We start from the raw sequence: 6,372 nt of genomic DNA, 5'->3' as shown, positions 1-6,372 counted from the left end.
TTGGCAAGCCTCCTGCCTCAGCCTCTGGAGTCTCTGGGACTTATAGATGTGTGCAAATGCACCCAGCTAAAACTTACTTTTTAAATTTTTTTATTTTGATTTATTTTTATTATAAACAAATGGGATACATGTTGTTTCTGTTTGTACATGGAGTAACAGCATACCATTTGCATGATCATACATTTACATAGAGTAATGATGTTTGATTCATTCTGTTATTTTTTCCTTCCCCCCCACCCCTCCCACCCCTCTTTTCCCTCTATACAGTCCCTCCTTCCTCCATTCTTACCCCCTCCCACCCCCCATTATGTGTCATCATTCTCTTATCAGTGAGATCATTCGTCCTTTGGTTTTTTGAGATTGACTTATCTCACTTAGCATGATATTCTCCAATTTCATCCATTTGCCTGCAAATGCCATAATTTTATTATTTTTTATAGCTGAGTAATATTCCATTGTACACAGATACCACAGTTTCTTTATCCATTCATCAATTGAAGGACATCTAGGTTGGTTCCACAATCTGACTATTGTGAATTGAACAGCTATGAACATTGATGTGGCTGTATCTCTGTAGTATGCTGATTTTAAGTCCTTTGGGTATAGGCCAAGGAGTGGGATAGCTGGGTCAAATGGTGGGTCCATTCCAAGTTTTCTAAGGAATCTCCACACTGCTTTCCAGAGTGGCTGCATTAATTTGCAGCCCCACCAGCAATGCATGAGTGTACCTTTTTCCCCACATCTTGGACAACACCTATTGTTGCTTGTGTTCTTGATAATCGCCATTCTAATTGGGGTGAGATGGCATCTTAGTGTAGTTTTGATTTGCATTTCTCTTATTACTAAAGATGTTGAACATTTTTTCATATGTTTGTTGATTGCTTGTAGATCTTCTTCTGTGAAGTGTCTGTTCATTTCCTTAGCCCATTTGTTGATTGGGTTATTTGTATTCTTGGTGTAGAGCTTTTTGAGTTCTTTATAGATTCTGGAAATTAGTGCTCTATCTGAAGTATGAGTGGCAAAGATTTTCTCACACTCTGGAGGCTCTCTCTTCGCATTGCTGATAGTTTCCTTTGCTGAGAGAAAGCTTTTTAGTTTGAATCTATCCCAGTTATTGATTCTTGCTTTTATTTCTTGTGCTATGGGAGTCCTGTTAAGGAAGTCTGATCCTAAGCCAACAAGTTGAAGATCTGGACCTACTTTTTCTTCTATAATCTGCAGGGTCTCTGGTCTGATTTCAAGGTCCTTGATCCATTGTGAGTTGATTTTTGTGCAGGGTGAGAGATAGGGATTTAGTTTCATTCTGTTGCATATGGATTTCCAGTTTTCCCTGCACCATTTGTTGAAGAGGATTTCTTTTCTCCATTGCATATTTTTTGGCACCTTTGTCTAGTATGAGAAAATTGTATTTATTTGGGTTTGTGTCCGTGTCCTCTATTCTGTACCATTGATCTCCCTGTCTATTTTGGTGCCAATACCATGCCGTTTTTCGTACTATTGCTTTGTAGTATAGTTGAAGTTCTGGTATTGCGATAACCCCTGTTTCATTCTTCCTGCTAAGGATTGCCTTAGCTATTCTGGGTTTCTTATTCTTCCAGATGAATTTCATAATTGCTTGCTCTATTTCTGTAAGGTATGTCATTGGGCTTTTAATTGGAATTGCATTGAATCTGTATAGCACTTTTGGTAGTATGGCCATTTTGACAATATTAATTCTGCCTATCCAAGAACATGGGAGATCTTTCCATCTTCTAAGGTCTTCCTCAATTTCTTTCTTCAATTTTTTAAAATATTTTCAATCATTTAAAAACACTTTAATGCCACTTCAACACATGGCTCTAACACCAAAATATGGGTAAGTTCAAAATTAGTACATTACCATAGCCAATTTCTTCATTCTTGAGAACACAAAGAAAAATTCCAACTTAAAAAGGAAAGCACACTGCTTTTAGTTAAACCCTAAAACCTTTCTCAGGTAGAGAGCAGTCTGGCCTACATGTCAGGCATCTATCCACCAGTTTAGGAATGTCTCGTGTTAAAACTTTTTAAAAGTTACTTGAATCATGACAACGCAAAGTTTAAATTCTAAGTCAGCCCAACTACCATGGAGTCCTTGAACTTCAGGAAATGTAGATGGATCAATAATCTTCAAACTGATAATCCCAAGATTTATACAGGTCGTCCACGACTGCAGAACCGTCGATGCTCAGCTGCACCGAGCCAGCAATGAGTGATCCCATCCTCTCTTCGTCCACACGTAAGCGGTGCACTTTGGGATAAACAAGGAGTCTTTGCAGGGGTACGAAAAGCTTTTCTCCTTCACAGAAGTGTTTTGGAGAATTCTCTATCCTGGCTTCTTCAGCCTCTGTGAAGACTGCTCCTAACACTATCTGGGGGGGCCCCCAAAGAGTCAGTGCTGCCTGGGTTAGTGCCTGAGTCCTTCTGTTCTCGCAGCACTGGCTGCTGTCTCAATCTCAGCCGTTCCTCTAGTATCAACACTTCCCCAACCAATACAAATTTGAGCATCTTCTCCTGCTGTAAACTTGGGTAGGAGGTCTCATAAACCAGGACTGAAACTCCATTCTATTCCACTCAAATTTATGATCTGCATCTCTTAGGGTCACTGTGGGAAACAGGGGGTTGAATTCAGAGTTTGGTGTGCTGATGACAATCATGGCTGGAGATAGGTACCCAAATACCACTTCGGGAAATCTGGCCAGATCATCTGAATCCAAATGTTCTATTAATTCAATGCATGTTATCAAGTCAAATCCAAGCAAACGAGAGTCTCTCTCCACAACAGAGCCATGATACAAGATAACGGTCAAATCCAGATCTCGAGGCTTTACAAACTCCCCCAAATAGGGAGATAGCTGATGTCCATTTGACTGTAATTTTTCCTTATCAATATCTACTCCAACAAGCCGTTGAATACATGGGTAGATTTTTAGCAGCCTTAGGAGCTCTGTATCACCACATCCCAGGTCTGCAACCTTCTTGGGTTTATGTTGATCCACAAAATCTCTAACAAACTGATATTGTTGTTTGTATAATGGAGGTTTAAACTTAATTACTTTCTCAGGGCAAACTTCTTCAAAATTACCATCAACCACACTATTGCACTGTCCATTCATTTCTTCCATCTTGTTTCCAGGTTTTGTAGAGAAAAAACAGATATATCATTTAAGTTCTGTATCTGAGGATCAGCAGCAACTCAGCTTTTGAGACGGGTCTTGCTAAATTGCCGAGTCCAGCCTGGAACTTGCGATTCTCCTGTCTCAGGTAAGGAACTGGGATTATAGGTATGCGCCACCACCCAGCCAAAACCCTTCGAGTAGGAAGCACATCAAGCTGGAAAGCAAAGCGCAGAGGACTGAGCCTTCTTCAATGTTTTGTAGTTTTCATTGTAGAAATCTTTTACCTCTTTGGTTAGATCGATTCCCAAGTATTTTTTTTTTTTTTTTTGAGGCTATTGCAAATGGAGTTGTTTTCCTCATTTCCCTTTCAGATGTTGCGTCGCTTGTGTATAAAAATGCTTTAGATTTATGTGTGTTGATTTTATAGCCTGCTATTTTGCTGAATTCTTTGATGAGGTCTAGAAGTTTTCTGGAGGAGGTTTTTGGATCCTCTAAATATAGAATCATGTCATCAGCAAATAGTGACAGCTGAAGTTCCTCTTTTCCTATTTGTATTCCTTTAATTTCTTTAGTCTGCCTAATTGCTCTGGCTAGAGTTTCAAGGACAATGTTGAATAGAAGTGGTGAAAGAGGACATCCCTGTCTTGTTCCCGTTTTTAAAGGGAATGGTTTCAGTTTTTCTCCATTAAGAATGATGTTGGCCATGGGCTTAGCATAAATAGCCTTTACAATGTTCAGGTATGTTCCTACTATCCCTATTTTTTCTAGTGTCAATTGATATAACCATATGATTCTTATCCTTAAGTCTATTGACATGATGGATTATGTTAATTGATTTACAGATGTTAAACCATCCTTGCATTCCAGGGATGAACCCCACTTGATTGTGGTGCACAATTTTCTTAATATGTAAAACTTACTTTTTTAAAGAATTGACTTCTGTGCCTTCCTGGAGTGAAGACTCTTCTTCTTCCATCATCTCCACCAGGTCCAGGGACAGAGGAAAGGGAGGGGGACAGCATACTTTCATCCCCGATTTGCATCTTCCATCCGCCCCTCCTCTGATCTTCCATAGCCCCCTCCCCTTTTCCTGAGCACTGAGTAGAGCTGCTGCTGCTGAGAGCTTTGGTGTCTTCCTCCTAGCCCACCCCAAAGGTCATCAGCTTCCAGGGGGACTCTATATTCATAAGAACAATTCATTAAGTATCCTAACCTCATGGTCATGTGACTTCATCAATTTTAGGGACAAGCTCCTTCTGCTCCACTCAGACACTTGTGACCATGCCACGTTCTGGACAGAAAGTCAACACTGGAGAGGCTGCATCTTGGCACTACCTCTGTGAGGTCACTCTTCTGCAGGTTTGAGGTGAGGGTTAAATGACATGATGTAGGCAAAGCATCTAGCAAATGCCTGGCTAACATCCAACAAATGTTTCTTTCCTTGACCTTTCTTGTCTCTTACAGACAGAAACATAATTTTGAAGCCTTGGTCTTTCTTCCCCCTTTATTTTGAAGGATCATTTGAATCTGACACCCAGTGTTGATACTTGTGTGCTAAACTTTCTGCTCAGTCACATCCTCAGGAATCTCTTCTTTCCAGTAGCACCCAGGAGCTACGAGCATTCAACATTATTGGTGGCGCTTGTGTGAACATGTATAGCATAATACCCATTCTTTTAATTATAGGACACTCTTGTAGTAAAGTGACACTGATTCTCATCTGATTAATATTTATAGTCCTCCCTTTTGGCTAAAAGTCAGGTATCCTCATGACGTGAATTTCTCTGGCTTTGCAGATTCTTTCGCCACCCCTCTTCCATCAGCTTGTTTGGGTAAGCATGTCTTTGAGTCACCCAGTCTGGGAGTGTCACGGATTCCCAAAACCACATGTCTTCTACCCAGGAGGGTCTTCTAATGGGCCAGTGTATCTATCTGAGGGGAGTAATGTTGGATTTTATGACTTTTAAGAAAAAAGAGTGAATGCTTACATTTGAGGGAATTTGAAGAAAGGGTCATGATTGCTTTGATCACTGCTCAAAAATTAGTCCCTCTGGTTTGTGAATGAAATGAGTTTTAGATAGAGTTCATCCCTGTCTTTCTTTTGTCCTTCTTTCTCTATATTCCATCTGCTCATCTTAGGATCCTAAAATCTATATTCTGACACACAAGCCATCATTCGTTGCAAAGGAATTTGCATTTTTCCATAAACTTTTCTAAGTGTGGGAATATGTTGGCCATAGTAACAGTTACAAGGCTGTGGTCTGTTATATATTATCATTAAAATGTCTAAACCCCAGATGCCCAGAGAAGAGGCTATTTTCCCTAGTTTCAAAACGTTTTTATTTTCCATTTCGCTACCAATGTTGTTTATCTCACTTAAATCCTCATTATTTTGTGCTTGAGCAAATTCAGTGTGTCTTCACTACTCTTCCTGACTTTTCCTTTTCATCCCAATCTTACTTCTGTGTCTCGTAATGATGTCTCACTGCCCATGTCAGTGCTGTTTAAACTGTGCTCCGAGGGGTGTTCTAGGGACCCCAGCAGTGCCTGTTTGGTAAGGTTGTAGACAATGGGCAAGGTGTTAGGCCTTGTCCTGTTTCAACTAGGATAGCTCTGTGTCGATCAATGTCTTTCTATTTGGGTTTTCTTGCAAGACTCTATTTAAAACAAGTGTCCGGCTGTTTTGAAATACTATTGTCCTCCAGACAAAATCCACATTCTTAGCTTGCTGGTCAAATCCCTTTTCAACATGTCTCCAGACCAGCATGCATCTTCCTCTTTCTTCTCCGTGGTATTGTGTGCCTCACAATGAATCGTTCACTCTCATTCCTTAAACACATAGGAGAGACCCTGAACTTCTGTTCACACTGCCGGTATCTTTTCTTAAAACAATTTCCTCCCAGGTTTATTGAGGCACAATTGACCAAAACTGTATGAATGTAAGGTGTATAATTTGATGATCTGATATATGCATACACTGTGAAATGATTACCACAATCAAGCTAACAAGCACATCCACCACCTGATAGGATTACCTTTTATTTCTGTTGAGGTGCTGAGAACACTTAAGTTCTATTGTCTTAGCATCTTTCAAGTACACAGTGTGGCATTTTTTAAAAGAATCCATTTACCCTCCTAAACAATGAGCTTCATGAGGAAGGCAATCTCCCTCTCTTTTGCCTGATGCCTGGTGGTGCTCAGATTGTTTAACAGCTGAACAGGATTTTCCATGTTC

General features: G+C 40.2%; 1 pseudogene across 1 annotated transcript; it reads right to left on the bottom strand.

Annotated features, from left to right (window-relative positions):
• Positions 1-1,816: 1,816 nt before the first annotated feature.
• Positions 1,817-3,306, bottom strand: LOC306660971 (small RNA 2'-O-methyltransferase-like; annotated as a pseudogene). The gene has a single exon. The product of its transcript is annotated as a small RNA 2'-O-methyltransferase-like (transcript).
• Between the last annotated feature and the right edge of the window lie 3,066 nt (positions 3,307-6,372).

Source organism: Sciurus vulgaris, assembly GCF_902686455.1.
Source record: "Sciurus vulgaris genome assembly, chromosome: 5".
Classification (NCBI taxonomy): Eukaryota; Metazoa; Chordata; class Mammalia; order Rodentia; family Sciuridae; genus Sciurus; species Sciurus vulgaris.
Note: the sequence above shows the minus strand (reverse complement) of the source record. Positions and strands in the feature narration are given on the sequence as shown.